General features: G+C 36.7%; 1 protein-coding gene across 2 annotated transcripts in view; it reads right to left on the reverse strand.

Annotated features, from left to right (window-relative positions):
• Window positions 1-21,995, reverse strand: part of LRRC3B (leucine rich repeat containing 3B) — an 873,839-nt gene that overhangs the window by 158,886 nt on the left and 692,958 nt on the right. For both annotated transcript variants that reach the window (XM_054552481.2, XM_054552483.2), the window contains one exon: window positions 13,214-13,358. The gene's annotated coding sequence lies outside the window, so the exon portion shown is untranslated. The remainder of the gene's footprint in view (window positions 1-13,213; window positions 13,359-21,995) is intronic.

The following is a 21,995-nucleotide window of genomic DNA, read 5'->3' on the forward strand; positions in this document are numbered from 1 at the left end:
ATGGTCTCCATCTCCTGACCTCGTGATCCACCCACCTTGTCCTCTCAAAGTTTAGGGATTACAGGCATGAGTCACCATGCCCGGCTGAGATCCACTCTTTTCACTCCTGCATATGAGTGAAAACGTGACATTTGTCTTTCTGTACTTGGTTTATTTCAGTTAACATAATGACCTCCAGTTCCATCTGTGTTGCTGCAAATGACATGATTTAATTCTTTTTTATGACTGAATAATATTTTAGTGTGTATATATATCATATTTTCTTCACTGGGCACTTAGGTTGATTATATATTTTGGCTATTGCAGATAGTGCTTCAATAAACATGGGAGTGAAGATATCTCTTTGATCTATTGATTTCCTTTCTTTTGGGTGTATATCCAGTAGTGGAATTGCTGGATCACATGGTAGTTTTATTTTTAGTTTTTTGAGGACCTTCCATGCTGTTTTCCCTAGTGGCTGTACTAATTTACAATCCCACCAACAGTGTATGAGAGTTCCCTTTTCTCCATATCCTCGCTAATGTTCAATATTCCCTGTGAGTTTGACAAAAGCCATTTTAACTGAAGTGAGATGATACCACGTTGTGGTTTTGATTTGCATTTCTTTGATGATTAGTGATGTTGAGCATTTTTTCATATACCTGTTGGCATTTGTATGTCTTCTTTTGAGAAATGTATATTCAAATCTTTTGGCCACTTTTTAGTTGAATTAATTATTTTTTTGCTATTGAGTTGTTTGAGCTCCTTATATATTCTGGTTATTAATCCCTTGTCAGGTGAGTAGTTTACAAATATTTTTTTCCATTCTGTAGGTTGTCTCTTGACTTTGTTGATTGTTTCTTTTGCTGTGCAGAATCATTTTAGCTTGATGTAACCCTTATCTATTTTTGCTTTTGTTTCCTGTGCTTTTGAAGTCTTACACAGAAATTCTTTGCCCAGACCAATGCCCTGGAGCATTTCTTTTATTTTTTTTTCCAGTAGTTTCATAGCTTCAGGTCATAGATTTAAATCTTTAATCAATTTTGATTCAATTTTTTACATGGTAAGAGATAGGGGTCTAGTTTCATTCTTCTGCATATGGATATCCAGTTTTCCCAGTGTCATTTATTGAAGAGACTGTCCTTTCCCCATTGTATGTTCTTGATGACCCTGTCAAAAAAGGGTTGACTGTAAATGTGTGGATTTATATATGGTTTCTTTATTCTGTTCCATTGGTCTATAGATCTGTTTTTATGCCAGTACCATGCTGATATGATTACTATCACTTTGTAGTATATTTTCAAGTCAGGTAGTATGATGTCTTCAGTTTTGTATTTTGCTCAGGATTCCTTTGGCTAGTTGGCTCTATTGTGGTTCCACATAAATTTTAGAATTTTTTCTTCTGTTTTTGTAAATAATTTCATTGTTATTTTGATAGGGACTACATTGAATCTATAAATTGCTTTGGTAGTGTTGTAATTTTTACAATATTAATTCTTGCAATCTATGAGCATAGAATATCTTTCCATTTTGCCATGTCCTGTTCAATTTCTTTCACCAGGATAATTTTCTTTATTAGGTCTTTCACTTGTTTGGTTAAATTAATTCCTAGGTATTTTATATTATTTGTAGCTATGGTAATGTTGCTTGTTTTCTTGTTGTTCTGTAACTCCTCCCTTCCTTTCTTTCTTATGATCTTCATTTGCAGTTAAATGATTTTCTCTGTTAGTATGTTTTAATTTGTTCCTTTTCATTTCTAACAAAACAACTACAGGTTTTTGCATTGTGATTACCATGAGGCTTACAGAAACATCTTATAGGTATAACAAGTTATTTTAAAGACATAAGTTATCTCAGATGACCAAAAAAAAAAAAAAATAGAAACAAAACAAAGAAAAAGTGGTTAAAAAAAGTACACTTTAACTTCATGCTTCCCATTTTGACTTTTAGTTATCTCAATTTATATATTTTTATATTGCCTATGTCTGAACAGGTTGCTGTAGCTATTACTGCTTTGGATAGATTGGTCTTTTAGACTTCTTACTAGAATTATGAGTGGATTCTACACAACAGTTACAGTATTAGAGTATTCTTGGTTTGTCTGTGTGCTTAATTTTGCCAATGGGTTTTATACCTCCAAATGTTTCCTTCTTGCATGTTAGTGTTTTTTTCCTTTCAGATTGAATAATTCCCTTTTGCATTTCCTGTAAGATGAGTCTAGTAGTAGTGAATTCTATTATTTTTTGTTTGTCTGAGAAAGACTTTGTCTCTCCTTTGTATTTGAAGAATAGGTTTGCTTGATGCAGTATTCTTGAATGATAGTTGTTTCTTTTAGCACTTCGAAAATATTGTCCCATTCCCTCCCAGCATGCATGGTTTCCGCTGATAAATCTTTTGCCACATTAATTGAATCTCCTTTATAAGGTATTTGCTTCTTTTCTCTTGCTACTTTTAGGATCCTCTCTTCATCTTTGACTTTTGAGAGTTTGATTATTATATGTCTTGGATTACTCTTATTTGGGTCAAGTCTTTTCGGTCTTTTCTAACATTCCCATATCTAGAAATGCATACCTTTTTCAAGTTTTGGCAAATTTTATCTTATTATTTCTTTAAATAAGTGTTCTACTCCCTTGTTCTTGTTCAACTCTCCCTTGAACACCAATAATTCTTAGATTTGGGGCTTTTTTAAAGTACTTTTTGGTGATCATTATTTGTTTTCATTCTTTTTTTCTCCTCTGTATATTTTCAAACAGCCTCATTGATTCTTTCTTCTGCTTAATGCATTGTGCTGTTGAGAGCCTGTACTGAATTTTTTAGTTCAGCAAATATATTTCTCAGTTCCAATATTTCTGGGATTTTTTTTATTATTTCAATCTCTTTGTTGAATTTCTCTGATAAATTTCTAAACTGCTTTTCTGTGTTATCACAGATATTATTGTTTTCTTATAACTACTATTTCAAATTCTTGGTCAGAGAGTTCACATATTACCATCTCGTTAGAGTCAATGACTCGTTCCCTGCTTTTTTCATTTGGGGAGGTCATGATACTTTGTTTATTGTTGTTTCTTGTTAACATACATGTGTCTTCATATTGAAGCATTAGTTATTTATTCGATTCTTCTCAGTCTAGCCTGTTTTGGTATTTATTAGATAGTTTACTTAGGAATTATTTGTAATTTACCTGATGAATTTATCATATTTTCCCCACTAGGTCACTGCCTCCTTTTTGACACTAAATGGCACCTTTAGCTCAAGTTTGCCTCTGCTCTAATAAACTATCAGAGTGCTGCGTATCCTGAATAGGATAGGGAAACATGATATCCTGGCAGTGTGGAAAGACTGGCTAGTGATTTGTGCCCAAGAGACTAACTAGTTAAATGTATCTGCTAAAGTGTAGTGCTGCTAAATAGCCACTCAGATTTGGCTAGATTACAGAGTAGAGCTTCCAGGCTGGAGATGGTAGTCCTGCCTCTACATTTTGTCTCTGGTGGTCCTGAGGGATATTTTTCCCTTCAGAAACCTTCAATGCTTCCTGTGGGTTGAGATAGACACAGGTATCCTGCTAGAGCACCCAAGATGGTGAGGAAGCTGGTTGTCCACCTTGATCTCACTTTTTCATTGTAGAAATCATGAGTTAGGGGGAAGTTTTCTGGATACTTGGGGTCCGGCAGATTGTGGGGAGAGGCATTGTGGATATGGAAGTTTGATTCTCTTACTATCTGATCAGTTTCTTCACTTCTCTGTGGCCTGAAAACTGTTTCATTCTCATATTTGAGTTCTGGGATATTGTTGGTGATAACCTCAGCACTCTATATTTGTTTTTGGTTTTCTGGGTGTTGTGGGGAGTTAAGCCAGCTTGCTTCTGTGGTGCTATTTTGGAATCAGAATACCCAACTATTGACTATTAGTTGTTAACTACTGTTTCCCTTAAACCTAGAATAGTTGCTGTCAAATAGAAGGTGCTTAATTAACATCTGTGAAATGAACAAATGTACCTATTGTTTGATTACTCAGCTATTGTTGCTGGTCTACTTAGGGGCCTTAAAATATCACAGTGGCTTTGGCTAAGCTTTACAAACTTTTTAGTTTATCTCAGATATAGTTTTTCTTCCTCCCAAAGGTACATTGTTGGGTCAAAATTTGATGCCTATGGATACTCTAAAAATAAAAGATTCCAAGAATATTGAAGTTAATATATTATGCTAATCATATATGCTATATGAAGTTAATATATTATGCTAATCATATGCTAATCATCACCTATAAACAGATATTAGGTGACATGTTAAACTGTATTAAAACTACATAGATCAACAGGAAAAAACAATGAACTAATAGTAAAAGTAATTTTATCTGGCTTTGACATGCACACACGAACCCATTTATGCACTCATGCACTGATCTTGTTGTGACACCACACCCCTCCCTCTTCCACTCTTATCAGCATCCTGAATCCTATGGAATGAGAGGAGGTAGGAAAATTGTAAATAAGGATGCAAGGGAAATCCTCAGGCTAGCAGAGTTAATCCACAAAATGTAAAATACTCTGTCAAGTTTTTAAGAATTAGCTACTAAGGAAAGACATCTCTGCTGAATGTATCCACTCTGAACACTAGTTTTATTAGACAGTTGGGGGTACTGTGCTCAGTCAGAACAACTGCTGAAGAATAGACATCAAACTCAAAATGGCTCAAAGGAAAAGAAGGAATGTATTGTATCATGTAACATGAGTTAATGGATATGTTTGACTTTAGGCAAAGTTGGAATTAGGAGTTCAGATAATTTCATCAGGACTTATTCTTGATTTTCCGATCTCTAATCTCTTCTTCCTCTACTCTTCATTCTCAGGCAGTTTATTTCTTCGTGGCAAAATAGTTGCCAGTCATTTTACTTTCTATTCATCCCTCTCGGAAAAGGATTTCTCTTGTCTATAAGTTTCATCAAAAGTCTTAGAATTGAGTGTCATCTGTCTGACTTAGGTTGTAAGCCAATGTCTGACCAATTGCTATGGCCAAAAAGAGTGAATTCTCTGATTGGCAAAACATGAGCCTAACTTTGAGGCTGAGGGTAAATATAACTGCATTCAAATGACATTGATTAAGAATGGGGGTGAGGAGTGAGGGAGTTTGTTCTCCAAAGCAAAACTGAGGTGTGAATATCAGATGAAAGGTAAATAGGCACCCAGCAGGGAAAAGCAGTAAATGTCTTACATAGGTAACCTATATATTATCCACTGTATCTGCATGGATCACAGATTAAATTCCTCTAGAAAATTCTACTTAATTCCTGAATACTCAAATCAGTTACAGTTGCCTGCTACTGTCCCTACTATCTACCAATAAGGCCACTCAGTACCTTTATATTCTTCATCCTCTTTCTCATCACTGTCATCATCTTCATCTGAAAACACTTGTTTCTATGGCTAGGCAGTTGAATAAACAAACTAGAAAGTATGATACCTTGTAGCACAAAGATTGTTAACCTGGATTCCATACCCCACCATCACCGGATGATATGCAAAATATCTCTGTGTTTGGGTGTGCACATTTTAATGTTTACAGTGTCCATAGATTTAATTCAATTATTAGAGGGACTAGGACCCCCACTCCGCAAAGCTTTAAAGTCCACAAAATTAGAAGGGCGGTGAATTAATCCCAGAGCCCACGCTCTTTGAATGGTAATTTTTAACCTGGAATTCAGGAAGTCCACAAACTTTCATGGGAAAAGTTATTGCATCTTCATTTGTACTTACTTTTAAGTGAAATTTAGTATTTCCTTTCACTAAGAGTATAGATAAAAACCCACAGTTGTATTAATAGTATCTGTAACTTTGTCACAATTGAAACACCCATTTTCCCATCACATTAGTTTTTACAAACATCATGAGATATTGTTTATACTTGTCACCACTTTGAAATTACAGTAATTATCAGCTATGCTGCTAGATCTTATTATTTAATTCATTAATAAAAAAACTAATAATCACAATTTTTAAATATTTTGATGACTGTGCTTTAATACAATGAGTTTCCTTTGTAATACTGTGTGTTTTTATTTTATGGATTCAAAAACATTATTCCAAGAAGAAATCTACTGGCTTTACCAGATGACTGAAGGAGTCCAAAGGGGTCAAAAAGGTTAGAAACACATTTCTTAGCCACTACACTAACTCTTCTGTTAGACTTCCTGGTACAAAATTTCGCTAGGTTACTGTGGAGATACATTTTTATTTCCCCAAGGGGTTCTAAATAGATAATGTTAAATAATTATCTATCTAGTAAATCTCTGTCACCAAATCAGAAGCAAATTCCCCCAATGTGTCATTTATTTGGTGGGTTCAATCCTAGTGAGCATTCCTTTGTGTGAGGTTTAGTATTCCTGCATCCGGATAGTGTTTAAATTTATATTCAAAGTTGATCCAGAAATAAATATTCTTCAAGAAGAGCACCTCGTGGATTTAGAATATAATGAAGTGATGAGAAATGTTAGCAAATTAGACTGTCATCAATATTGTAGTGCTGGATAAATTTTCCCATTACAGGGTTTCTGTGCTTTTTTGTGAATTATGTCCCCACAATAGGTTTAAAGTTGGTCTCTTTATTAGTTTGTTTTTAAGGGGAGGAGAAGTAGAGAGCAATTTTTAGCAGTAACATCACGTCTTCCAAATTAAAGTTTAGGTAAATACAAGGTTTGGTAAAGCCCCTGGGCAGCAGTTGTATTTGCCCACACAACGTGAGCTTGTCATACAATTAGGTAGACAGATCAGCAAAGCCTGTGGGTAAACTAATTGTTTATTGGTTACATGTTGTTTGAATTGATGCTGAAGATTTGAGTCATTCAAACTGCATTATTTTAGTGGAAGAACTTTAAAATATAACTTAAAATGTTATCTCTAGTTAAGAAAGTATTTGGGTTTTATTCAATGAAGAAAAAATAGTCAGTTCTTTAACTGTAAAGCAGATGATGACTCAGGGTTGCCACTATCCCCCACTGTGTGGGATAATGTTGTTGTTATGGTATGTATAACCTACCCATAACTTTATATTTCCAAGCTGCCTGTAAACATGTCTTCTCTGTCACAACTGCATGTGTTTATTCTGGAGGGCAGAGAGGGTAGACAATAGTATACTTCAGGTTATCCAAGCAAGTGACTGAGGCAATCAGAGATCCCAGGACATATTATTCAGAACTTTTTGGTTACAAGGAATAGAAAGCAGTATTTAAACTGTTATAAGATGGTTACCTTGTTAATATTGCTTTGATTTTATCTGCTATAATTGGCAAGTCATTGGCAGAAATGGCTTTAAGCCTGGCCTTATCCAACACTGAAGCAAGGACTCAGGTTCTGACTTCTCATTACAGGTTTCTTTCCTTCCATGGTCATACAATGACTGGGCATTTGGGGGCTATACTTTGATGCTTCTAGAAAGAGAAAAACTTGTCTGTAATTGACCTGACCTGGATCATTTGCTCATCTCTGATCCGATAACTACAGGAGAGGACAGAATAGGAGGATTATCTTAAGCCAATTAGGATTCATGTCTGGAGAATGGGGTCAAGTAATTCCCTTCCAGGCTGAGTATGGTGGCTCATGCCTGTAATCCCAGCACTTTGGAAGGCCAAGACGAGAGGATTTGTTGAACTCAGTAGCTTGAGACCAGCCTGAGTAACATAGAAAGACCTCATCTCAAAAAAAAATCCCTTCCAAACTTCAGGGCGTGGGAAATTCAAAGCCTGATACTAAAGGAGAAAGACACTAAGGAAGCTTATAGAGAAACATCCCCTATGCAAGGGAAGTGTGTTCTTAGGGAAAGGGCAAGTTGTAGGTCTTATAAATTTTATTTTTCTGTTGTCTAATTTGGTTTATTAGATTGAGACTGGACTTGGGGAGGACAGAGAGAGATTGGGCTTGGGAATGAAGGGGATGGAGGCTGAGCTTGGGGAAGTTGAGAGTAGGAGCTGGTATTGTCAGAATTGCTGTTCATGTTAATTAGTGAAGAATAGGATAAGAAAGGTATCTGCTAAATATTTGATCTCACTTTCCTGGATTCTGGAAGGATTATCCCAAATTCAGCACAGTTATAATGAAATCCATCCTCAAGCCCAAGTCAGGTACACATGGATGATCCAAGCACTAGCTGAGGGATAAATGCACAGTGCATCTTGCACATAATCGTGTTTCCAAGCTGGAGGACTCTAGCACATGTGGTGTCTTGCCTGACCATGCTTTCTTGCTTCATCCTTGGTTTTCCCTGCTCATTTTTCAATTCTGGGATTGTGATGGATATTTTATCTTCTGTGGGGATATAGTAGCAGCCCCTACTGCTGCCTGTTCCTACAGTCCAGATGACACAAGTCAGACTGTAGCTATTGATATAGGCATTCTAGCTGGTCCCCCTACTCAATAATGCCTATCCGCCTTTCATGTAATCACAAATACTTATATATTCCTGCTCAAAATCATAATAATAATGTTAGTTAATCTTTATTGTGAACTCGAATGCATTAAGCACTATTCTAATAACTTCATGTATATTCATTCATTTATACAATAAGATCCTTCACTGACTCTTTATTGCCTAAAAAATAAAAAAAAAATCCCACTTAGATTATTCAAATCTCCCTATAAACTAGAACATACTCAATTTTCTAGGCTGCTCTTACATAGGCTATATTTTAGACACATAGAAGTTTTCTGTTTCCTGACTATCATTTGCATTTTCTAGGCTTTGAATTTACTCACTCTGCCAATGGCACCTCAAACCCACCTCTCACCACCAAAATCATCATGAAACATCAAACTCTCCATGGAGCTTTCTTCAATATCTCTTATTAGGAACAAATTGTCTCTCCTCTGTGAATCTAACACTTGTTGTTTGACCCTTGATTACAACACAATTGAAAGCGCACAGATCTTCCCTACTGTAATTAGACTGATTTAATTTAGAACTTATTAACTACCTGCCACATGTCAGGTGCTTATTCATTGTCAGAAGTACAGTACACAAGGCATAGTCCCTCACCTCAAAGATCTTGTGGTCTAATGTTAGAGAAAACACAGGTCTCTGTAATTCCAACACAGTGCGAAAAGGCTGTGCAAATTGGAGTGACATAGAAAGTACAGAAGTACAAGCAGAAGTACAAAACAAGAGGTGCAAAACTGTCTGAAATATAATCAGAACACACTTGACAGTGCATTGAGGTGGGCTATGATGAAGGAGAGGAATATGAACACATAGGCACAAGACAAAGTGCATTTGAAAGAAGGTCCATTATCAAAGGCATGAGTATTCAAAATTTATATAATGTTCAAAGTTTGTATAATGTATTCAAAATTTATGTAATCTTCAGTAATGTGAAAAGTTTGGAGAGTGTTTTTAGGAGGCAGACTTTGTGCCTAAGAGCATGGATGGTGGGTTCAACAAAACATGGATTTAAATTCCAGCTTTACAACCTAGGAGCTGTTTGAAATTGGACAAGTTAGTTAATTTATTTGAGTTTTCCCTATGTATAATATGGGTTTTATTAAAATTCAGCCATGCTCACTCATGCATGCATTTTCTGTATTTGAAAGCAAATACAATAGCGGAATTAAATAGTTGTGTTTCTTATAAGAACGTAACTAAGAAAAAATGACCTAAAAAGCCTAAAAAATCTGGCCCTTTACAGATAAAACTTGCTAATCTCTGCTCTAGCATGTATCATTAAAAGAACAGGAAAAAAAAAACTTTTTTTTTTGAGACAGAGTCTTGCTCCATTGCCCAGTCTGGAGTGCAGTGGAACAATCTCAGCTCACTGCAACCTCTGCCTCCTGGGTTCAAGCAATTCTTATGCTTTGTCCTACTGAGTAGCTGGGATTACAGATGTGTGCCACCATGCCTGGCAAATTTTTGTATTTTTAGTAGAGATGGGCTTTCACTATGTTGGTCAGATTGAACTCCCAATCTCAGGTGATCTACCCACCTCAGCCTCCCAAAGTGCTGGGATTACAAGCATTTGCCACTGCTCCCAGCCAGTAAAGTGAAAAATAAAAAACTTTTAATTTTTTACAGCAATAAGAGAAAATGTCTTAATAAACTGGGAAATAATAACCTAAGTGTATTTTTTTGTTTAAAAAATTAGGCAAATTAAATTTAACAGAGTCTATTTGAGCTAAGAACAATTTATGTATCAGGCAGCACTCAGAGCCAAAAGAGGTTTAGAGAGCTCTGTTCTGCAACATGGGCAGTGACTATTTATAAACAGAACGTGGAAATGAAGTACAGAAATAGCTTGATTGGTGTCTTAGTCTGTTTTGTACTGCTATAATAGAATACTGAAGACTGGTTAATTTATAATAAACAGAAATTTATTTGGCTCATACTTCTGGAAGCCAGCAAGTCCAAGATTAAAGGGCTGGCATCTGGTGAGGGCATTCTTGTTGCATCATCCCATAGTGGAAGGTGGAAGAACAAGAGAGGACAAAAGAGAAGAGCAAGAAGGGGGCCGAACTTCCCCTTCTATAAGAAACCCCCTCTCAAGATGACAAACCCAATCCTGTGATTATGGCATTAATACATTAACGAGAACAGAGCTCTTATGGCCTAATCACCTATTAAAGGTCTCACCTCTTAATACTCTTACAATAATAATTAAATTTCAACACAAATTTGGAAGGAAACAAGCCACATCCAAACCATAGAGATAAGCTAGATGTTTCCCTTATTGACCGTGGGCTAATCAGTTGGCTGCCTGTGATTGGCTGAAGCTTGGCTGCTTATGACTGGATGAGGCTCAACTGTTTGTTTTCACTACTAATTAGGTTTTCAGTTTGTACCAAGTAGGTTGTGGTTTGTTACAGAGGAAATCAAAGTATAGAGAGGCAGCCTCAGGCCAATGATCTGCTGCTTATTTAAATTAACAGTTTAGAAATATAATGGCAAGGACAAGAAGAAACAGATAACAGAGTAAAAAATGATTGCTTCTTGGTTAGGGTCAGAGAACTGCTGGATTTTTTAAAGGCTAAGTTTATTAATATTATTTAATATTTCAAAATAATAGTGTGCACTATTTTGATAAACAAATTTATGCCAAGAAACAACCATAACACCCTCCCTTGATCTCCATCTTTTTCTGAAACTGTTAACCTCTCTCTCCTTTCTAACCAAAATTTCCTGAAGGACTTGTCTGTACTTTCTGCTTTGTATAGTTCTATACTTTTCAATGAAGGAAACTGTTCTTCACAATGCTATCAACATCCTCCAGGTTGCCAAGTTAAGTAAATGTATTTTCTAACATCTTATCTTACTCTCAGCAGCAGCCAACAGTTTATTCTTCCTTTTTGAGACACCCTTCTTTTAGATTCTTTATTTTCCTCTTACTCACAAACTATTCCTTCCAACTGTCCTATGCAGGTTCTTCTTTATCACCCCAATCTTTTTGGATCACTGAGTCCCAGGGCTTGATCCAGTACCTCCCTCTTCTCTATCAATATATCTCTCTAAGAGATCTTATCCATTCCCATGAATCCAACCAGGATCTTTTTCTTCACCATTTACTTGACATCCCAGTAGGTTTTATATGGTTATCTCAAACTTTAACTAAAAGCAGAGCTCTGGAAAAATTTTCACATCCTTCATCGTAAGCCTGCTTCTTCTTTTAGGTGGTTCCTTCATTAAAACCCCAAATCTAGCAATTATTTATTGATTCATTTATTTTTAGATGGAGTCTTACTCTGATTCCCAGGCTGGAGTGCAGTGGCACAATCTCAACTCACTGCAACCTCTACCTCCCAGGTTGAGGCAATTCTCCTGTCTCAGCCTCCAGAGGAGCTGGGACTACACTCGCATGCCACCACGATGCCTGGCTAATTTTTGTATTTTTAGTAGAGAGAGGGTCTCACCATATTGGTCATATTGGTCAGAGTGGTCTAGAACTCCTGACCTCAGGTGATCCACTCACCTTGATTTCCCCTTCTTCACTATCCTTTCTAATCAATCACTACGTTCTATCCATTTTACCTTCGAAATACATTTCTGATTTGCTCACTTCTCTCCAGGTCCACAGCCAGCTTTTTAGGTCAACTAATAATCATTTCTTGCCTGATCCACTATGATAGTTTCTAAGTGACTTCTCAGCATCCACATTGACCACCACTATTCTTTCTCCACACATTAGCCAAAAGGATCTTTTAAAAATATTAAATCATCTTTAGCACACATCAGTAGCTTCCTATTGCTTACACAATAAACCCCAAACCTTTTATGATAGTCTAAAATGCCCTACGGCATCGGCTAGCTTCAGCTTCCTCTTCCTTCTTCATTTCTCAATATTCTTTTCACTCATTGTGCTCTAGTCCCACTGGCCTGCTTTCTATTCTATGAACAGTTCAAACTTTTTTCTGCTCCTAGAGATTTGTACTTGTCCCTCCTATAGTGATTTTACCCCACAATACACATGGTTAAGTCTTCCTCATTGTAAGGCCCCAATCAAGACTGCAAAGGAAACAACAAAATGAAAAAGCAGCCTGTGTATTGGAAGAAAATATTTGCAAACAATATGTCTGATAAGGGGTTAATATTCAAATCATTTAAGGAACTCATACAACTCAACAGCAAAAAAAAAAAACAATTTAATAATGGACAAAAAACCCTGAATAGATATTTTTCCAAAGAAGGCATACAAACAGCCAACAGGCATATGAAAATCTGCTCAGTGTAACTAATCATCAAGTAAATGCAAATCAAAACCACAATGAGATATTACTTTATACCTGTTAGGATAGCTATTATCAAAAGAAAAATAAGAAATTATAAGTGTTGGCTAGGGTGTGGAGAAAAGGAAACCCTTGTACACTGTTGGTGGGGATGTAAATTAGTACCACAATTGTGAAAAACACTATGGAGATTCCTTAAAAATTAACAATAGAACTACCATATAACCCAGCAATTCCTTATTTGGATATATACCTTAAAGAAATAAAGTCAGCATTTCATAGAAAGAGCTCCACTCCCATGTTTATTGCAGCATTGTTCACAATAGCCAAGATATGAAAACAACCTAAGTATCCATCAATGGATCAATGGATAAAGAAATTGTTCTATCTATCTATCTATGTATCTATCTATCCATCCATCCAAAGGTATATTTTTCAGCCTTGAAAAAGAATGCAATCAACATGGATTAATCTATAGGACATTATGCTAAGTTAAATAAACAAGACACAGAAAGACAAATATTGTATGATATCACTTACGTGTGGAAGTCTAAGAAACCGTCAAATATGGCCGGGTGCGGTGGCTCACACCTGTAATCCCAGCACTTTGGGAGGCCGAGGCAGGTGGATCACGAGGGCAGCAGATCAAGACCATCCTGGCTAACACGGTGAAACCCCGTCTCTACTAAAAATACAAAAAAAAAAAAAAAAAAAAATTAGCCGGGCGTGGTGGCAGGCGCCTGCAGTCCCAGCTACTCGGAAGGCTGAGGCAGGAGAATGGCGTGAACTCGGGAGGCGGAGATTGCAGTGAGCCGAGATCGCGCCACTGCACTCCAGACTGGGAGAGAGAGCGAGACTCCGTAAAAAAAAGAAAAAAAAGAAGAAGAAAACAGTCAAATATATAAAAATAGAAAGTAAAACAGTGATTACCAAGGGCAAGGAGGAGGAGAAAATGCAGAGATGTTAGGTCAAAATGGACAAAATTGCAGCTATGTAGGATGAATAAATCTAGAGATCTAATGTACAGCAGGAGTACTGTATTAGTCCATTTGCATACTGTTATAAAGAACTGCCCGAGACTGGGTAATTTATAAAGGAAAAACGTTTCATTGACTCACAGTTCAGCATGGCTGGGGAGGCCTCAGGAAACTTACAATCATGGTGGAACGTGAAGGGGAAGCAGGGCAGCTTCTCATAAGGCAGCAGGAAGGAGAATTGACGAGCGAGCAGGGAAAAGCCTTTTATAAAACCACCAGATCTCATGAGAACTCACTCACTATCACAAGACCAGCACGGGGGAAACCGCCCCCATGATTCAATTTCCTACACCTGGTCTCTCATTTGACATATGTTGATTACGGAGATACTGGGAATTACAATTCAAAATGAGATTTGGATAGGGACACAAAACCTAACCATATTAAGTACTACATAGAAGTGTACTATTGTCTACAGCAAAAGGACTATGTACAATATATTGTATTGTATAATGAAAATGTGCTAAGAGAGTAGACTTCAGATGCTTTTACCACAAAAAATAAGTTGCCTATGGAAGGTAGTGGTATATTAATTTGCTTACTTGTAATAATCATATCATTATGTATATGTATATTGAAACATCATTTTGTACACATAGAATATATACAATAAAAATAAATTTTAAAAATTATTGCATTCTTACTTAGTGTAACAGGAAAAATTACCCACAGCTTCCCAGCAAACCAATCCAAAGCTAAGGGGCTTTGAATAATAATTTATTATTTTTCACAATTCTGTAGGTCAGGATTCCTGGCAGGACTCAGCTGGATGGTTCTTTTGCTCCATGTGGCTTTGATTGGAGTCACTAAGTTTCATTCAGCTGGCTGCATCAGAAGCCCTAAGAGAACATTACTTGCATGTAAGTGTCACGATATTCCTGGAGCAGAGTCTGTTGCAAGGCACTTAAGGGAAGTCACCATAACCACATGATTAGCATCTAACACAGAAATGAAACTAGAAAAAGATAAATTTAAGTGGATTTAAATAATACTTGTAACTTTACAAACATGTATGTTTATACATATGTGCACAAATAATTTCTGAAGAAATAAGTCAGATTTAAAGACAGGCAAATTACCTCTCCTTGCATCATTTTATTCGGATCCAGTTGCTTTGTCTCTACAGTATCTCTGACCCTCTCTTGGAAAGAGTTGACTGGAAATAATTATACAAGGTGAAGATGCCAGGAATCTTTGAGACCTTTGAAACTGCTGAGACACCTCCAGCTTCCTCTGCCAAATAATTTCTTCATCAAGTGTTCAAAATATCTCTGTGCCTTAGTTCCTGGTCTTTTCTACCTCCAACACTTACCCTGTACATGTGTTCTGTTTTTATGTTCTTCCTAGAATTTTCCAACGTTGAACTGAGCACTGCCATCATTATTAGTTTTTACTTCTGATGTTATCTTATACTTGGTTTTCTGAGGATCAGAATCAACCTTTAATTTTGATCCATTATACATACCTTGATACTGAGTGAATACCTGGAATTCTGATTTTCCTTTTGAGACATTCAACTACTGCATGTTGAACTCCCCAACACAAAGTACCTGCTTCAGCTACCTGCTGCATGCTCCTATTTTCCCTGTTGGTCCATTGTGCCATTGAGTGGGACTGCCTTCCACAATCTGAGGTGAATTCTTCTCCCTGGTACCTGCCATATGCCAGTGGATGTATATTGATACAAACTTCCTCCTGATGTATCCCATTATGATGCAGCAAATCCAATCAAGACTTTTAAATCCTGAAAAATAGTAGGGTGTAGCATACTCACCAGTATTTCTCCAACATGGGGGTATTGACCACCTGGACACTTTGATTTTGTTTGATTACCCATACCTCTAGTCTGACTTTTTAAGCTTGCCTAACTATTTCTGAAATCTACATTATCCTAGGGGAGGTTAAGTAGGTAAGGGAATAGGGGAATCCAAGGTGTCAAAACAGCGTTTTAGAGAGAAGAACACTCTACTAATGACTATAGGAGAGATCCAAGAGTCAGCAAAGCCAAAAATGGTGAAGAAAATACATCAACCTGCTCAAATGGGGAGACAAGATTATCAAACCCAGAAGAGGCAAAAATGAATTCCACAGTCATGCAGGAATACATGGCATGTCCATCATCAAGGGCCTTGGCCTATCAATAGTACAGCAACTTTGATCCATTTAGACTAGAGAAGTATTTAGCAACATTGTTAATAATAATAATGAAGTTCCTCTGGCCTTATGCAAATAAACAACATGGTATTAGAAAAAGAATGTAAGCTTTAGAATCAGACAGACTTGGGTAAGTTACTCAGGGATGTTGCTCAGAAAATAAGATTATTTCCAATGTTAGACAGTGATTGGCACTTTGTAAGCACTCCATAAGTGCTAATAGTCATTATGCAATAGATGCTAATATTCTTGAGGCCAAGGACTATAACATTAGGGTTATGTCCGCAGTATGTGGCAAAGTACCTAGCATATAGTAGGTATTTAACACATGTTGAATAAAAGGAATACTTGAGAAAAATTGGCAAAGGAAAGATAAATTCTAGTTTTATTTCAATTCACGTCTCTCTTGTAATATATTTTATAGTGGATATTTCAGCCACTTTTACAATTTCCCTCTCTCAACATTTAATTTCAGCTAGCTCTGCTCTGTCTCGTAAGGTGGACACATCTAGTTAGTTATCGTCCTTGGATCATCACTGTGACATTCATATCCTGATATTATGTTTGTTTTTGGGTGACATGGTGTTATTTATTCAAAACCAATCATTTATTTCATTTATTGTATTTTCAGTTAGCTTAATTAATGACCATGATTCATCAAGACATGGCCCCACCTCCAATCTACCCTGCTCCCCTTCCCTGTAGTCCATCTCCAAAATCAGTTACTGTTTCAGTCCAGTGCTGCTCAAACCTGTGTCAGAATCACCCAAAGAGCTAAATTAAACTCAGACTGCTAAATCCCTCTTCCATAGAGTCTCATTCAGGCAATATGAATTGTGGTCTGATAATTGGCATTTCTAATATGCTCCCAGGTGATGATCCTGCTGGTTCATGGATCACACTTCAAGTAGCACTATTCTAGCCCTATGATATTATCCAACTTTTCCCTGACATATAAGCATTTTCATGCTTCCACATCTTTCATTTTTCTATTTCCTCTCCCTAGAATATCATTCCCTAGTCTTTTCTCTTGGAAGACTTCTACTCATCTGTTGGTACCAATTTAGTGTTATCTTATCTCGAATGCTTTCTCTGTTCCATTCTTTATTCCTAAAGTATTTGTCCTTTCTTATTAGCTTTATCCCTAACCCCTGTCACCTGAACACAATTGAGCAGCTTTTCTGATTGTGCTTAGTTTGTACTTTATGCTTTTGCTTTTCCCGCTAGATTATGAGTTCACTGAGGTCAGAGACTATGATTTTCCTGAGGCTTATGTTCTTCTCACTAACAAAGTTTTGGATAGAAAGACTTTTTAAAAAATATGTTTGTTCTTGATTAAATTATTGTTCCTTTTTTCCTTCCTTAGGTTAGACTGTAATTGCATTGCAACTTCATACTAAAGGTTTTGTTCAGTTTTCCAGTTATTATACCAGATGGCACCAGAAGGCTTTGGTTTAATTCTCTATGGGGATATTGGGGAATATTAGGTAACTGCTGTGCACAACAAGGATCTCAAGGAGCATTAGCAAAGTCTAACAATTATAACTCCCTTTAAGAACCATTGTTGTCTTCAGGGACTCTCAGCAGGCCAGAATCATTAGTGACAAAACATCATCAACATACTCTCCAAATAGGAAGGATGTTGCCTATGTGGAATGGAAGGAAACTGGGCCAGTGAGACTGTTTGCCTAACGTACCTGAGCTTCATTTCAGATTGAGAACAATCAAAACTTGTAAATTAGCTTGAGATTCATGGGGAGCTTAAAAAAATTATCAGCGGTGGTAAAAGTATCTCATTTGCTACTTCTGCTTCCTTGAGATATTCCATGAAGAAGATTTCAGCATACTGCAGTAAAGAAGAAGAATGGTTCTCTCAAAGAGTTTCATTTATTTGGTTGTAATTTCTCATTTATGAATTAACATTTCCAGCCAAAAGCAGGGAAGGGTTATAGGGAGCTGGGGAACAATCATGCATATTAGTTAGTTTTTCATAATCATTTACTTGTTTTCACTAAAAAATGAGCCATGATATACTGCAAGTCTATGCTTCTGTGAGAACACCTGCTCAAGAACGATAATTTAACATTTACCAGCAAGAATCCATTGCAACTGAATACTATTATATAATTATCCCCCAACTCCAAGTATTCTACAAGCCCCTTCTCTGCCCAAGAAACACTATCCCGGGGGATTGAATAAGGAGTTTAGTTCCTTTGTCTTAGACAACTTCTAGAGTTATTGGCTAATAAATTATCAGAGTCTGTCTATTATCCAAGGGCAGTAGTCTTTGGGAGACTGTTATCTCTACTCAATAGAAAGAGTAGAAATAAGAGTTCAGTATGAAGGAAAAGTATCTATAAAATTCAGCCCCACAATGATCTTATTTGGTTTTGGCAAGTATAATGCAAACATCAGACCCCAGATCACCAGACAAAGACAGTTTCTTTCTTCCCTTCCCCTTCCCCTTCCCTTTCCCCTTCCCCTTCTCCTTCCTTCCTTCCTTCTGTTTCTCCTTCCTTCCTTCCATCCGTCCTTCCCTCTGTCTCTCTCTCTCTTAATTTCTTTTCTGCCTTTCTTTGTGACAGAGTCTGGCTCTGTCACCCAGGCTGTAGTGCAGTGGCACAATCATGGCTTATTTTAGCTCAATCTGGGCTCAAGTGATCTTCCCACCTCAGCCTCCCAAGTAGCCAAGACTACAGGAGTGCACCACTGGCTAATTTTTGTAGAGATGGGGTTTTGCCATGTTTCCCAGGCTGGTCTCAAACTCCTGGGCTCAAGCAGTCTGCTTGCCTCAGCCTCCCAAACTGTTGGGATTACAGATGTGAGCCACCATGCCCAGCCTAAAGAAGGTTTTATTGTAAAAATAAAGGCAGAGTTTGGGCAAGAAAATAGCTGGAAATTGAGGCAGATCCAAAGATTGGTCTCTCCCTCTTTCATGGACCACCTGGTCTTTTTTTCAGAGCATATCTGCTTTTCTTGTTGTGCACTTGGTTCTCTCCCTTCCTATTGATTTTTTCATTTGCTCTTGCAGTGACTCCCTACTAACTTATACTTTCAAATAAATTTGGCTACACCTCCTTTTCCCTTCATTTCTGCTGCTCATTGCCAAACTCATTCTGTGTTTTTTAATTCAAATTACTAAAATAATTACTTGAAATCTAATTTGTTCATCACATGACTTTATAACACATGTGTGGGTCAGCATATGTTTAGCTATAACCAGGAAGAAAACTGAGGGAGCACAAAGTACAAACCATGGTTTCCATTTGGGGAAAATTTTGATAATACTTGGTCAGATAAAAGATACATTTAAATTAAATGTATTAAAATTTGGAAGATAGCATAGAGAGTTCCCATCTACTACATACCCAGTCTTCCCATTAATATGGGACATTTGTCACAATCAATGAACTAATACTGGTACACTATTATTCATGGAAATCTATACTTCATGCCAATTTCTTTAGTTTTTACCTAATGAGCTTATTTTTGTTGTTCCAGTATCACACATTACATTTAGTTGTCATGTCTCCTTGGGCTCTTGTTAGCTATGATATTTTTTGATGACCTTGACAGTTTTTAGGGTATTGGTGAGGTATTTATTTTATAGACTATTGCTCAATTAGAATTTGTCTGATGTTTTTCTCATGATTAGACGAGTTATGGGTTTTGGGGAAGAAGACCGCAGTAGTAAAGTGCCATTTTTATCATACTATACTGAAGTGCAATTACTATGATTTGTTACTGTTGATATCAACCTTGATCATCTGGCTAGTTTATTGGGTTTCTCTGCTGTTAAGTTCGTCTCTGTTTTTACCTTTCCAAACTATACTCTTTGGAAGGAATCACTATGTACAGCTCACATGTAAGAAGTGGGGAAATACGCTCCACTCCCTTGATAGCAGAGTATCTATATAAGTTATTTGAATTTATTCTACCTAGGGTATTTTTCTATTCTCCCCATTCACTTATTCAATCATTTATTTATCTCACATGGACTCATGGATATTTGTTTTACACTCTATATTATAACCCAACACTATTTAATCAATTAATTTGCTCAAATAGTTCCAGTTTTAACTATTCAGAGGTCTTCCAGTTGACTCTTGTGCTCCTTTAACACTATCAATGTTGGGGGTGCGGGTTGCTGTTGATGCTATTTTTGTTCGTTTGTTTTGGGTACTTCCTAACTTGGTAGGACTACGGATTCTCAATGCTATGTTCCATATTTCCTGTCCAAGTCCTAGAATCAGCCATGTTTCTAAAACCCCTGGGTCCTTTTATTGGAGAAACTAAGATCTTGGTGCCAGGTTTGTTCATTGCTACTAGGATTTTGTTGCTTCTAGGCCCTCTCAGCTGATAGAACAAGGAAATATGTATGTGTACTAATCTGTGTATATACACATATTTATAAATATTTTGATATGTAGCCATCTGTATCTTTATTAAGCTAAAAATAAGCTAAACTCATATTTAGCTTAATATAGATAGCTGATGTCTCCAATTCTAATCCATTACTATATGAATCACTATAGTCTCCTTCCCCTACTTATCTGTAAATTCCTGCTGCCATAATAAAGAACCTGGCTACTGCAATCTGCCATTAGTTTACTTAGTTGGTCAATTCTAGTATACATGTATAGCAGTTTTGTAATTTTTAACCCATATACTCATGGGAAATAACTTTATCACTAGAGCACAGTGTTTATGTACAGTTCCTTTTGCCCTTAGTTGTACAGACTTCAATCATTACCTGAGTTGCTTAGTTCAGCACCCTCCTCCTTACCCTCTTTAGTGAGGTTGCAGCATACACTTTCATACAGTTAGAGTCATTTGTAAAAATTTTGCCTTCCATAGTTGGATACATCAACCTCATATATTATAATTTTTAATTTTATCAACTAATGTTTACTTTTTATGCCATAAGTTTCTATGAATACTAACAAATTCATACTGTCATGTATCTACCTTTATAGTATGAGAAAGAATAGCTTTACCTCCCTAAAAACATCTCCTGTGCTTTGCTCGTTGAATCCCTCTCCCAAAACCACTGACAATCACTGATCTGTTTACCTTGTCTAAGTTTTGCCTTTTCAGAATGTCATGTAAACTGAAAAATACATGTAGCCTTTTCAGTCTGGTATACTTAGCTTAGCAATATGCATTCATTTTTATGTCTTTGCATGGCCTTGATCATTTATTTTATTGACAATTAATTTCCTATTTTAATGTCATACTACTGTTTATCAAGCCACATATTGAAGGACATCTTGGTTGCTTCCAGTTTTAGATGGTTATTAAGAAAAAGATGCTATAAACATTGCATGCAGATGTTGTGTGTACTTAGGTTTTTAAGTCAGCAAATACTTAGGAGTATGATTGCTGAGTCATACAATAAGACTATTTTTATCATTGGAAGAAACTGCCAAATGATCTCCCAGAGTAGTTGCAACATCTTGCATTTCCACCAGCAATGAATGAGAGTTCATATTCCACCATATCTTTCCCTGCAATTTCAGTTATCAATTTTTAATTTAAAAAGTAGCCATTCTAATCAGTATGTAGTAGTAAAAATAATATATTTTTAAGGCAGATATATGCCTTATGATACATATTTTACATAGTGTATAAAGATTCACCTGAGCTTCCTTAAATAAAAACTCTTCTAAGTGTATATGTCCCTGTTTCTATAAAGAAATTCTTAATTTCTTGAAGACGAAAGAAGAATCAAAATTGTTTAGTAGAGCATTGGCCCATGCACCAATATCACTGGCATCACATGGGAGCTTGTTAGAAATGCAGAATCTTGGGTCTAAACCAGACCTACTAAATAATGATCTGCACTATAACAAGATACCTAAGTGAATTATGCACATTAAAGTTTAATATAGGCCAGGCACAGTGGCTCACACTTGTAATCTAAGCACTTTGGGAGGCTGAGGAGGGCAGATCACCTGAGGTCAGGAGTTTGAGACCAGCCTGGCCAACATGGCAAAACCCCATCTCTACTAAAAATACAAAAATTAGTCAGACATGGTTGTGGACACCTGTAATCCCAGCTACTCAGGGGGCTGAGCCAGGAGAATCATTTGAACCTGGCAGGTGGAAGTTGCAGTGAGCCGAGATAGTGC

This window comes from Pongo abelii, chromosome 2, assembly GCF_028885655.2.
Source record: "Pongo abelii isolate AG06213 chromosome 2, NHGRI_mPonAbe1-v2.0_pri, whole genome shotgun sequence".
NCBI classification, from domain to species: domain Eukaryota; kingdom Metazoa; phylum Chordata; class Mammalia; order Primates; family Hominidae; genus Pongo; species Pongo abelii.